The 13,976-nt window shown below is 32.6% G+C and overlaps 1 long non-coding RNA gene and 1 pseudogene across 1 annotated transcript; one reads left to right on the top strand and one right to left on the bottom strand.

The window, feature by feature from the left end:
* The first annotated feature begins 2,489 nt into the window (after window positions 1-2,489).
* On the top strand, window positions 2,490-3,188 carry LOC114411503. Its single transcript, XR_003666472.1, has 3 exons — window positions 2,490-2,506; window positions 2,627-2,672; window positions 2,979-3,188. It is a non-coding gene; the product is annotated as an uncharacterized LOC114411503 (long non-coding RNA).
* Window positions 3,189-3,607: 419 nt separating this feature from the next.
* Window positions 3,608-4,309, bottom strand: LOC114411286 (annotated as a pseudogene).
* Between the last annotated feature and the right edge of the window lie 9,667 nt (window positions 4,310-13,976).

Below are 13,976 nucleotides of genomic sequence, written 5' to 3'. Positions count from 1 at the left end.
TGTCGATGAAAAGAGCATGATGGTTGGTAGTTTAGGAACTCCAAGTATGGCTCACAAGGTTGGTTGTGACAAGAAGAAGACAAAAATGGACCATTATATGGATGAATTTTCCAATGAGTTGCAATAATACATTATGAACATTAAAGATGTCACACTGAATGAATGGAAATTGTGGTTACAGGACAGTTGCAGCTTTGCTAGGCTAGGGTGAGGTGTCTTGGTCTCTCGTTTGCCAAGATTTGATTCAGAAACTTCAAACATGGTACTCTCTTTATGCTCAATTATTTGGCTCAGAAGAAAAATTATGGGAATTAATAACCTCTTTGTATGTTGAACATGGCCCAATACCCGAAGCGAAATGGATGACCATTCTCGACATAGGTTATGTCATTGCAAGTCGGTATAATGTTATATTGGTCCGCTTATCTAGGTTGCAAAGTTGAACCTTCTTTCCACTTAGGAGTCCTATGTCAGTTGTGTCCCGTCACATTTCAATTGGATTTGTTAATAGAAATTACTTTGTGTAGGTATACATTATCCATTAAAGATACCATTTACTTTTGTAGACTAATATTGATTTATTCGGTAACTCCGTCTTTTGTATGATAATGTATCTTTTTTAAAGGGATAATTGTCCTTTATCTCCTATTGTACCACAATGGAAAAGATACTGCACACCCGAAGCTTATTCATGGCAAAAGTCTTACATGAGACACATTCAAGCTTTCTAAGGATTGAAATAATTTTAAATGTTCAATGTGTATCTAATTAATTTTATGGACGTGTATCTCAATATTTAGTAGACATTCCTATGAATTTTCAAATAACCGATGTCAAAATCACACTAAATTCAGTTTTAACATCTGTTATTTGAAAACCGATGTTGTAAGTGTTTAACGACATCGGTTTTTAAATAACCGATGTTAAATTAACATCAGTTATTTGAAAACCGATGTCGTTAAGCACTTACAACATCGGTTTTCAAATAACCGATGTTAAAATCACACTAAATTCAGTTTTAACATCTGTTATTTGAAAACTGATGTTGTAAGTGCTTAATGACATCGGTTCAAATAATCGATGTTAATCTAAACTTTTTTTTAATTATTTATATATTTTTTAAAAAAATCATATACTGCGTCATTAATTATATTTTAATTAAAAAAATATAATAATTAATAAACAATAATAAATTCAAAAGGTAAGCATTTAAAAATTAAACTAAATTTTTAAAATGAATTTCGTAATTTTAATTTTATTATTTCATGATTATCATTTAAATATAACACACATTTATATAAATTATTTGATATTAGTTAATTTGAAAAAAAAACTGTTTTTAATAATAGAGTTTAACTTTTATAGAATTTTTATAGAATGTTTGTAAAAATAATTATATCGTAAAAAAAATAAAATTTATTATTAATATATTTTTATTTAATTATTATATTTGAAAAAAAAATGATATTTTTATTATTTTTAAACAAACTTTTCAGAACAAAAATAAAAATATTTTCATGAGACACGAAAATTATGTTTTAAGTCTTTAAATATAGAGTTAATTATAATCCACATGTAATTTATTTTTATTATATTTGTCATTTTTTTATTATTTTTAACTTCATTTGTTAATTATGTGAATTTTTTGTTAATAAATTTAATAAAAAAATTATTTAGGAAAGAAGAAACAAAGAAAAAGAATTATATTTAAATAGTGATGAATATTTTTTGTCAAAAGTTATTTTAATACTCAATTAAATATTTTTTTTAGATTTACTTAATAAAACTTTAAATTTTGATTCACGAACTAAGTTTGAGAACAAGATTAGCATATTAGATCTGGTAACCACGACACACTGAAATTTAGTATGATTATCAATTATGAAATGATTATCACCGAGTTCTTATTATAAAAAAGTCATTCTTATTAATATTTAATATTGTATTAAAACTTAAATTTAAAATCACTAGTTAAATTAAAACAATCTTATCAATTGATTTATATACTTAGTAGCAAACAAAAATTGTTAAAATTTTTTTATAATATCAATTAATTGAAAAATATTTTGATATAATTTTTAATATAATTATTACAGAAATTTACGATACTATAACTTACTATCAAAAAAGTCATAAAATGTATGCATACATTATTTATTTGATTAAAACATATTTTTCGTTCATCTATTTTTTAAAATTCATGATTTTAGTTTTTTTATTATTTAATTAAAATATTTTATCTTTTATTTTTAAAAATTCATAATTTTAACTCTTTTATTCTTTAATTGAGATATTTCATTTTTTATTTTAATAAAAAAATTTAATTTTAATTTTAATTTTTTAGAAGTAAAAGACGAACTATCTTAATTAAATGAAATGATCAATGATTAAAATTACAAATTTTTTAAAAATAAAATATCTTAATTAAAAAATAAAAATTAAATTATAGATTTATAAAAATAAGAAAATGTGTAAATCAACAGTGTAAATCTATCGCTTGATGCAGGTTAACCTCATTTCCCTTTGTTATTTACTTATTTTCCCTTCCTAAAACCCTAAACCCTCAAATTTTAGATTCATCAAACTCGTCGATTTATTGAGGAAATTCTTTTTCTGTAATTTTCAGGATTGCGTTGTTCGAACAAACAGGAATTGGAAAGAATGCCAACCAGGTATTGTATACATTTTCCACACTCTCTCTGTTCCTTTAATCCTTTTTGTGTGCGTAACGTGTTTTCGATTTCTAAATTTCTAGTTGAATGTGTGTAAGAATGCATTGTTGGAATTCATGGAAATTTTTTCACTTGGAATCCAAATAGCTAATTGTTCGTCTGAGTTTATTTTATTGAATTAGAATTTGTAAAATATTTTCTTCAACAAGTTTACCTTCCATGATTGTATTTGAATTAACCATTGCAGTTGTTCACCGAAATAATAATAATAATAATAACAGATAACCATTGATGAACTCTTGACAGAGGTATACGCTTTGAGGGAATGTTTTGAAAAGAGAAAGAACAAGCAAGGAAAGTAGAATTTTGCAGAGGTGGAACTTTTTTTAGTTGGCAATAAGGTTATCCTCTGTGCTTCCTAGTTATTCTTGGTGGTTACTGTACAGACACTTCCTCCTAAAATGAATGTTTTTGGAGTATAGTTCAATTGAAGGTGATTGAGATTGATCTTGGGGACAGAGAACTTTTATATACAGAGATCTATAATAAGCAGTGTTTTCTGATTGGAAATACCAAATACGTGTTTTGAGGTGAGAGCAGTCACCCCCCCCCCCCTTAACTTGCTTTTACTTCGTACAATCATTCATTCATTTGGATTGTGTATTTTTTGCTGTTGATGATAATGTGTTATATGAATGATAACTCGTCAAACATAATTTAATTAAGATATTTTATTGCTTTTTAATTTTCTTGCTTTTCAAAAGAAAATGTGTTATTCTTTTTTGTTGAAATGCTGAAATGCTGAATTGTTGAAATGCTGAAAATGTGCTTTTCTTGATTTACTTTTATATTTATTGTTATTTGATCATTAACCCACCAAAAAGTTATTCTCCCTCTTTTTATCTCTGTTTATATTATATTTGGAATGCTCATTTTCATGAAAGAGCACTAAACATTGTTTGTATCCCCACCTTAATTCTTCTGGCTTTTGCGTCCAAGCAGTACACACATGACACACTTCTGCGTTTCATGGCACCCCTACAATTGTCAAGAACTTGGATTATCTAAAGAGTTTTTAGACAATGAGTCACGAAGTTTTGCCTCTTCACCTTCTTCAGTTCTTTGATTATCTCATCATTTTCACTTCCCTTACTTTCCCCAGCATCCTCATTTTCACTTTCTGTTTCCTGAGTTATAGAAGCGACCGGCTCAGAAGAACTAGAAGCTTCGAATTGCTCAAGTATCTCTTCTCCTTTCAACTGCCAATAAATTAAGCACTTCTGTGTCAGTGCTACCTATCTCAACCATTAAAAACATTCAATACATACCATTAATATTAAAATAAATTTTTAAGGAAGATTGACAAACTATGCATATAATAAACAAACACCATATGCAAGAATAAAATTTGAAACTAGTTTTTGCATATGAGCATATCAATATGCATGAATTGCAAATATACCTGAGAGACAGAGAGAAGGTGGGAAAGAGCGTGTTGGTATTGAGCATCATTGTTATGGAGGGATTCTTGGACTTTGTTGGTGTTGTCGTGTACAAGCTTCTGAATTGCGTGGTCGATGAGCTCAAACCATCGATCTTGTTCCATGCTTGTATATTGTTTGGACTTCAATAATAATAAAAGGGTCTTTCTCTGTTCTCACCCATCGGCCACCGACAAGAGCCAAGAGGTGTATTATTGAATGAAAACCAAAAAGAGACGTGGTGTTTTGGTTTTGTTTTTTGGGTCTTCTCCTCATCTCTAGCATCATCCAACTTTGGGAAGTGGCGTTAGTGCTTCTTACCTTTTCATGGGAAATTTGTCTATACACAATACGATGACTTAGCCTCACCACATAATAAGTGGGAGAGTGGGGTCCTTATGTTGACTCTTGCATATGTGGTTCTTAACTTATATCTATATTCAAATAATTATCTTGGAGAAGAGTATAGTACTTGCGTAAAAATTGTTCATCCACTACAATTAGTTTTTTTTTAACATGTTGTAATTATAGATGTTATTCTTTTGATTTAATATGCTATTATTGATATGAAAATCGTTACGCTGTTACCAAATTATCTATTACAACTTCATATTCAATGATTTAGTAATGCACAATTATGTACATTAGAGTGTAAACTTTTATCAAGCAATTTTCTTAAATTACATGTCTAAAGAATGGTTGCAAAAGCTAGCTTAAGTTTAAAGTTTTATAATATAATTCAAACTCTTTAGATAAGCAATTTTCTTAAACTACATATAATGCATAAAAAATATTTTTCCATAAATTTTTTTATTATATTTAAAAATGTAAAATACTTTTTAATTAGCACTACTGTTGTCAAGAACTTGGATTATGTGTAGCTGCATATTTTTCTTCCTGTTTCGGAAAATACTAGTTGCTGATTGCTATCCATAATCCATGGGCTACATGCATGCATCATAGTCTACTACAAATTGCCCATTAATTTTGACTCCCATATGACATGAATCACATGAAGTTATGGGTTAAATGATTTGATACTTTATATTTATTGTTCCAGAATAAAAAATAGTTGACTAAAACTATTTCTATGTAATGTGACAAAATAGTTAAACTATTGTGTGACTGAAACTAATGAATGCTTACAGTGATCCTGAAATTATGTTGCTCTATTTGTGGATTTTTCAATAAATGATTTTTCCATAAATTATGTTAGCCACATTAGTAAGAGTTTGGGTGCAAACAACACTGTATCCTTTCCGCCATATTATCCTTTATTCTTCTTCAGAGTTTGAGTGTAGCATTCATATTGATATCTGTTTTTCGGAATGATGATTGATGTAGGTGTTCATTCAGTTATTTCTTTGATTCTTGCTTTCATTTTGGACCGTACTGCTCATCATCACAGGTACAAATGTTTGTTACCAATGAATATTTTTATTACGTGTTCACTGCCATTAATGACAATTGATATATGCTATATAAATTTTCATGATGAGTGAACCTTAGATTCCCGTTTGAGATTGGATGCAATGATTCTTGCGGACAGTTTGCATTAATCATTGTATTTAATCTTGAATTGTCCGTTTGGACAGTTTGGGGAGACTGATATTTTTATGGTAGATTCATGTGTTAAGGTTAAAATTATTTTGTTTAATTTGATGAAATTTTGGTAATGCATTTCTAGTTGTTCTCTGGGTGCATACTGTATTATCGGAAAATTAATTTCACCGATTTCATGTTGTGTACTTGGAGACCAATGCGAAATGCTGCCAAAATTTTGTCAAATTTAACAAAATAGAATTAACCCTGATGTATGAAGCTACCATAAAAGACGGTCTTCCCAAATGGGATAGGGCCACACCTATAATAAAAAAGTGAGATTTTCATGCATCGAATAACTTTGAGAGTATGACCGAGTTATTACTTAGATGGATCGAAGTTGGATGAATGAAAGTCGCATCTGCCCAGAATATGAGGAAGACGTCGAGCAATTCTTACAATTAGCTTCAGAAAGAGGTCAACCGAATGAAGATGGAAAATATTATTGTCCTTGCATCAATTGTTTGAACGGAAGACGACAAATACTAGATGACATACAAGAGCATCTGTTGTGTGATGGAATTAAGAGGAATTATACGACGTGGATATGGCATGGTGAAATGACAGACATGTAGAGTGGGCAGCAATCCGAACCGTTTGATGTAGAAATGAGAGATCGCTTGGAGGATATGATTCGTGACCTTAGACAAGAGTCTTTTCAGCAAGCACATGCCCCTATGTATGATACATTACAAATTGATTCAAAGAAACCTTTGTATCTGGGGTGCAAGAATTTGTTGACGCTGTTGTTGGCGGTTTTAAGTCTGGTTAATATCAAAGCCAGATATGGGTGGAGTGCCAAAAGCTTTAGTTCACTGCTTCAAGTAGTGCACGACATGCTTCCAGAGGAAAACACATTGCCTAAAAGTTACTATCAAGCAAAGAAAATATTGTGTCCCATGGGTATGGAGTATCAGAAGATTCATGCTTGCCCGAATGAATTATACAGACATCGATTTCAAGAAATGTCGAAATGCCCTAGGTGTGGGGTATCACGGTACAAACTCAAGGATGATGAGAAGTGTAGTAGTGATGAAAACTCAAACAAGGGCCCCCCAGCGAAGGTGTTGTGGTATCTTCCGATCATTCCAAGGTTTAAGCGTCTGTTTGCTAATGGAGACGACGCAAAAGACTTTACATGGCATGCAAATGGGAGAAACTGTGATGGAATGCTTCGTCATCCGGCTGATTCCTTGCAATGGAAGAAGATAGATCGTTTGTATCCAGATTTTGGCAAAGAGGCAAGAAATCTTAGGCTTGGACTAGCCACTGATGGAATGAATCCATATGGCAGTTTAAGCACGCAACACAATTCGTGGCCAGTTTTGCTAGTGATTTACAATTTTCCTCCTTGGTTGTGTATGAAACGAAAATACATGATGTTGTCTATGATGATAACGGACCCAAGACAGCCAGGAAATGATATCAATGTTTATCTCAATCCCTTGATTGAAGACCTTACAAAGTTGTGGGACGAAGGAGTTTTAGTGTTTGATGGGTTTCAAAATGAGACATTTAATTTGCGTGCAATGCTTTTTTGTACCATTAATGATTTTCCAGCATATGGGAATTTGAGCGGTTACAGTGTTAAGGGCCATCGTGCATGCCCCATTTGTGAAGAAGACACAAGCTACATACAACTGAAACATGGAAGAAAAACAGTGTACACTAGGCATCAACGTTTTCTTAAACCTCATCATCCTTACCGATGATTGAAAAAAGCATTTAATGGAAGTCAAGAGCATGAAAATGCACCGGTACCGTTGACTGGTGACCAGATTTTCCAGCGGGTTCAACACCTAAATACAATATTTGGAAAGATCCAAAAGAAGGACAAAAATAAAACTTGCATATGGAAGAAAAGGTCGATTTTGTTTGATCTTCCGTACTGGGTTGATCTAGATGTTAGACATTGTATTGATGTTATGCATGTGGAGAAAAATGTATGTGATAGTCTCATTGGGACGCTCCTTAACATTCACGGCAAGACGAAAGATGGTTTGAATACTCGTCAAGATCTACCTGAGATGGGTATCTGAGCGTCGTTACATCCAAGGTCTGATGGTAGAAAAATATACTTGCCTCCAGCTTGTCATACTTTGTCCAGAAAGGAAAAGATCAGTTTTTGTCAGTGCCTACGACGGGTCAAAGTTCCACAAGGATACTCTTCAAATATTAAGAGCCTTGTGAATTTGAAGGATCTTAAGTTGGTAGGCTTAAAGTCTCATGATTGTCACGTCTTGATGCAATAATTGTTATCGGTGGCCATACGAGACATTTTGCCTAACAAAGTCAGGCTTGCCATAACTCGGCTGCGCTTTTTCTTCAATTCCATATGTAGCAAAGTTCTTGATCCTGTGAAGTTAGACGAACTGGAAAATGAGACTGCTATTATATTGTGTGAGTTGGAGATGTATTTTCCGCCTGTATTCTTTGGCATCATGGTTCACTTAATTATTCATCTAGTTAGAGAAATCAAATGTTATGGTCCTGTTTATTTGCGGTGGATGTATCCGGTTGAGAGATACATGAAGATCTTAAAAGGGTATACCAAAAATCTACACTGTCCTGAAGCATCTATTGTTGAAAGGTACATTGCAGAAGAAGCCATTGAATTTTGTTTAGAGTAAGAGGTAAGGGTTCAAGAGGACTGCATGTTATCACTCCAAGTGTAGAAGATTTGCAACAAGCTCACTTGTATGTGTTGAATAATAGTAATGAAGTTTTGCCATACATAGTTTGTCATGAAAATTTAGTCAAACAAAGTAATCCAAAAATGTCGAAGAACTCAGTGTTGAAAAAACATAACAAGACTTTCCTAGATTGGTTTAAACACACAATCTTGGCTGATGATAATGCTTCTGAAATGTTGAGAAAGCTAGCAGATGGGCTTAAAAGAAATGTTATAACTTGGCAAGGATATGATATAAACAAGTATTCCTTCTATACAAAAGCACAAGACCAAAAAAGTACAATGTAAAACAGTGGGGTTACCCTAAGGGCTGAATCTCAACACTTCGCTAGTGTACATGATGACAATCCTTGTGTAGCTTTCATCCCTTACTTTTGTTTCATTGAAGAAATTTGGGAGTTTAACTATGTCAAATTCACTTTCTGTGTTTTCAAATGTAAGTGGGTTGACAGTATTACCGGTGTGTGGACCGATCATGTGGGATTTACGTTGGTGGATCTTAACAAACTCGCTTACCAGAATGATCCTTTTATTATGGCAGAACAAGCGAAACAAGTATTTTATGTCGAAGACCCTCGTGATCAAAGGTGGTCAGTGGTTTTATATGGGAAAATAATAGGTGTCAATGTTGAAGATGATTATTCATACATTGATACTTATGTTAGTCCTTTGTCCACACAACTGTCACCTAATGTCGTCGGAGAAAAAACTGACGATGTTCATGCTAATCGTAATGATCACGATGAAGGAGAATTAATTAACATTGTCTAATGTAATTTTTTTTATTTTGTACTTAATTTAAATTCATTTAATTACATTCATACGCATTTATTTTTTATAACATATTGAATTAATGTTTTTTTTTGTTTACAGCCAAATGACTACACAACCAAACTCTCCTCCGCCTCCTCCTCCTTCTACTGGTGTAGCATCGCATTCGTCGTCACCACCATTGAAGCGGACTAGAAAGGCCTCATGTCTAAGATCATTGGCGACTAGACCAGTTGGGGCAGAGGTACCCCTTGTCCATGTGGATCCTGTTACTGGCAAAGTAGACGTTCTCCACAACAAGAAATTTAGAACATATTTAGGGATCGTTGCTCGTGATAAGGTGGATGTCACATACGAAAATTGGAAGCATGTCCCTATTACTCAGAAGGATTTGATATGGGAGGATATTCAGGTATCATGTATTATTTCATGTTCCATATTGTTTGTTAGCCAAATATTTGAATTTAGTATTAATAAAACCTAATTTACTCTTTGTTAGGCTGAATTTGATATCCCTGAAGCATCTGATTTAAGGACAAAAAAGAAAATACTTCAGACTGTGGGGGAGCGGTGGAGACAATTTAAGTTTGATTTGACGTCGAAATGGGCACTTACAGCTGACAAAGATAGTGTCGATGACACTGTATGCAAAATGTATGGCATTAGCAAAGAGAAATGAGCCCAATTTTGTCAGAGCCGTAGAGACCCTTCATGGGAGGTAACTAATTTGTGATTTTCATTTTTTTTAACTTTAAATGAACTTATTATAATACATTGTAATCATGAGTTTCATTGATGTTTCATTTTTATAGAATGTGCGAAAAAAAGCACAAGCTGTCCAAAAACAAAACACTGCCCCTCACGTGATGTCTCGTGGGGGTTATGAATATTTAGAAAAAAAGTTGATGGATGAGAAGAGAAAGAAAAAACTAGAGGAAGTTACTCAATCCGGAAGCACTGACACCGTCATTGATCCTCCATCTCCCATCAAACGACATGTGAAGTGGAAGTTAGCCCACACCAAGAAAACTGGTGACATGACATCTGAAGCAGCAAAGGAAATTGCTGACAAGATTGTAAGTCACTTTCAATTCATAATTGTAATTTTTTTTTATTGTGTGATTAAGTATAAAATAAATGTTTTCTTCACAGGATGCGCTTGAGGAGCAGGCCTCACAGGGTTCCTTTGTTACCCATGGACGTCAAGATATACTGACTGCTGCCATTGGGTGACCAGAAGACCCTGGTCGTGTGCGTGCTGTAGGAGTCGGTATAACCATCAAGCAATACTTTGGATCAGCTTCAAGGACCTCCTCCATTGCTCCCGAATACCTGCAACAGTTGACGCAACAAATCAAGGACCAACTGGAGGATTCAATCACTGAAAAAGTCACTCGACGGCTAATGTTATCCCTCAGCCAAATGCAATCACAGGGACTCGCACTGCCTCTTGAACCTGATGTTGGTCCTTCAGCTGTTCGTGTCAGGACAAATGAGAGTTGTGTTGATCCCTCAGGAAACAATCCAGACACCGGTGACTCATACAAATGCGGGTTGTATATTAAAGAATATCCTTCTCGCCTGGTTGTCCTAGGAAGAGTTTATGAGGGATCCACAACCATTCATAACATTCTTTTGTTGCATGATCAAGTCAAGGTTGGTGTTGAGGAGATTAGAGATGCAGATGCTCCCATTCCTGTACCTACTAAAGAGGTTAAGGTCATGAGACAGGCTCTTAACACATTCCTTGCTTGGCCGATACATCTTGTCAAGCGTTTATCAGAACAGGTATTTTAGTGTCATTAAATGTTTATTTTTCCAATTAAAATGTTTACTGTGATTAAATTATGTCAATTAATTATGTTGGATAAACAGGGAGCTGTGGGACTCGCGAAACCTGCAGATAGGCCGGATGATGAGGTCGTTGTGGGATGCTACCTTGTTTGGCCTGTTTAATGAAAACTTCCCCTTGTACATAAAACATGAAGATCTGTCTGAAATTGCACACGGTGGTCAATGTCTCAGCATATCTGTTATATAGTTGTGGATTCTGTAAGTCAATTTAGATTATTGTTAATTACCTAATTTATTGTTTTACCTTCATGCATAATTTACTTTGTGTTAATAACAATAGGCATATGACTGAGACAAGTATGCGAGCCGGGAATATCGATGTGTATGGATTCCTCGAGCCACAGTCTATCCAGAGATCTGACTAATCACAATTTGAATCAGAAAATTACATTAAGAACTGGATGCAAAATTCAAAACGGGATGTGTACCTAGGAGCCTACCTGAATGGGTAACTTAAACTCAACAAATGAATTTAAATAATGTATAATAGTATAATAACCTATATTGGTCTCCACTGCAGTGCACATTGGCAAATGGTCGTCATTTTGCCTAAGGAAAATGTTGTCATTTGGTTTTGTTCGTTGCATAATAAGCCAGACAACTACCTCAAAGGCATAATTAATAGGTCAGTGTTGTTTTTCAATACATTTGCATTAGCATTAGTCAGGTAAATCAAAATTTTAAATGTACAATAAGAATCTATGTTTGTATTCAATAGTGCTTTGAAAGGACTTGACGATACTCAACAAAGTAAATCCAAGCCTCCTGCTAGGTGGATTGTTGTTAAAGTAAGTTATTTAAACAATATGTTTTTACTTATATTTTAGTACTGTGTAGACTAATTTGTACTGAACGTTGCATATCTAAATTTAATAATGTATTTAGTGTAATAGACAAAAAGGAAGCACTGAGTGTGGGTATTACGTCATGCACTGGATGCCAACTATAATCTTAGGAAATTTTCAGAATAATTGGGAAATGATAATTTTTAATTCACCGAATTTCATATTATTATGATTGCTAATATATTATTAACTTATGTTTTATTATATCATGCAGTATTTCACTGATCCTAAACCATTGGAACCAGAAAGATTGAAGGCGCTTCGCAACCAGTGGGCAAAGTACTATTTGAAAGTGAAAAATGAAACTTAAGATGTTTAGACAATTTTGTAATTGTAGTTTATATTTACTTACTTAATTTACAATTCATGTCTCAACATTAAATATGTTTTAAATTCATAGTAATTAGTAAATTTCTCATTGAATTTTCTGGTAAAAACTGATTCAAAATGGAATGAAAATTATATGTTGTGTGGTCCAATTTTAAAATTTGCAGGTTATTTTTGGGATTTATTGAAAAAACAGACATCATTTTTTAAAAAAATTTCTAAAACATCATCGATTTTTTAAAAAAATGATGTGAAATGTTACTTACAACATCAGTTTTTTAAATGTCACTTACCTCAACATTTTTTAACATCGGTTTTTTAAAAAACTGATGTTGTAAGTGACATTTAACATCGGTTTTTAAAAAAATTGATGTTGTATTTTTAAAAATCGATGTGAAATGTTACCTACAACATCAGTTTTTTAAAAACCGATATCAAATGTCACTTACAACATCAGTTTTTTAAAAAACCGATGTTGATTTATAGATTTATAACTTTTTTTTTCATAATTCGTATCATATAACATGACCTATTTAAATAACCGATGTTAAATATCACTTACAACATCAGCTTTTTAAAAAACCGATGTGAAATGTTACTTACAACATCAGTTTTTTAAAAATCGATGTCACATGTCACATTTAACATCGATTATTCTAAAAATCGATGTTAAATGTCACTTACAACATCGGTTTTTTTAAAAACCGATGTTGATATATAAATTTATAACTTTTTTTTCATAATTCTTATCATATAACATCGCTTATTTAAATAACCGATGTTGTATTTATTAGTTAACATCGGTTTTGAAAAATCGATGTTAACGATACTACTTTCTTCATCGGTACTTTCAACATCAATTAATAACCAATGTTGAAAGTTTTAAATAACCGATGTTGAAACCTTATTTTCTAGTAGTGTGTATTAGGGGTGAGAATAGGCCAGACCAGACCAGACTTTGAAAGGTTTGAGCCTAGCCTACGATGAATCTTTGAGGCCTGAGCCTGACCTATAGCCTATCAAAGGCTTTTATTTTTGTTCGGTCTGACCTTTTTAAAAGCCTGACCTGATAGCCTTTTTAAAAGCCTTCTTCGCAATAAATATTTAATATTTTATGGAGTAGGAAAGTTAAAAAAAATAAGGAAAGTCAATCAAAATAATGAGGAATATAAAATGACACATGACTCACACCTAAATTGTAATTAAAGTCCTTGATTATAGGAATAGAAATTATGGAACAATAATATGTAATCAAAGTCTGATAGTTTCAAAAAAAATTAATTGTATCCAAAAAATAATATATATATATATATATATATATAGACCGGCCTATCAGGCTTATAAGACTTTTTAATAAGCCTAATCCTGGTCTATTTAATTTAATAGGCTTTTAAAAAAGTCTAAGTCTAACTTTTTTAATTAAATAGGTCAGTTCAGGTCAGACTTTATGTAGGTCAGGTCGTAGGCCCCTGTAGACCGACCTCGCTATTCCCACCCCTATTCTGTATGCCAGAAACTATGTATTACAATTTCAACGTTTTGATAAGATGTTAGCCATTAATGATGATAATATTTTTGCTTCAAATCATCAAAGCTGGATAATAATAACCACAATCTTATATTTCCATATCTTTTAATTTTGACTTCTTTGCATTATTGCTTGGGACATGTGTTGACTATAATGTTAACTTTTTTTCCCTAATGCTAGGCCCAGATGATTAAAATTGCTGAT

This window comes from Glycine soja, chromosome 5 (genome assembly GCF_004193775.1).
Source record: "Glycine soja cultivar W05 chromosome 5, ASM419377v2, whole genome shotgun sequence".
Taxonomy (NCBI): Eukaryota; Viridiplantae; Streptophyta; class Magnoliopsida; order Fabales; family Fabaceae; genus Glycine; species Glycine soja.
The sequence above is the reverse complement of the archived record's forward strand: the minus strand, read 5'-3'. Positions and strand labels throughout refer to the sequence as shown.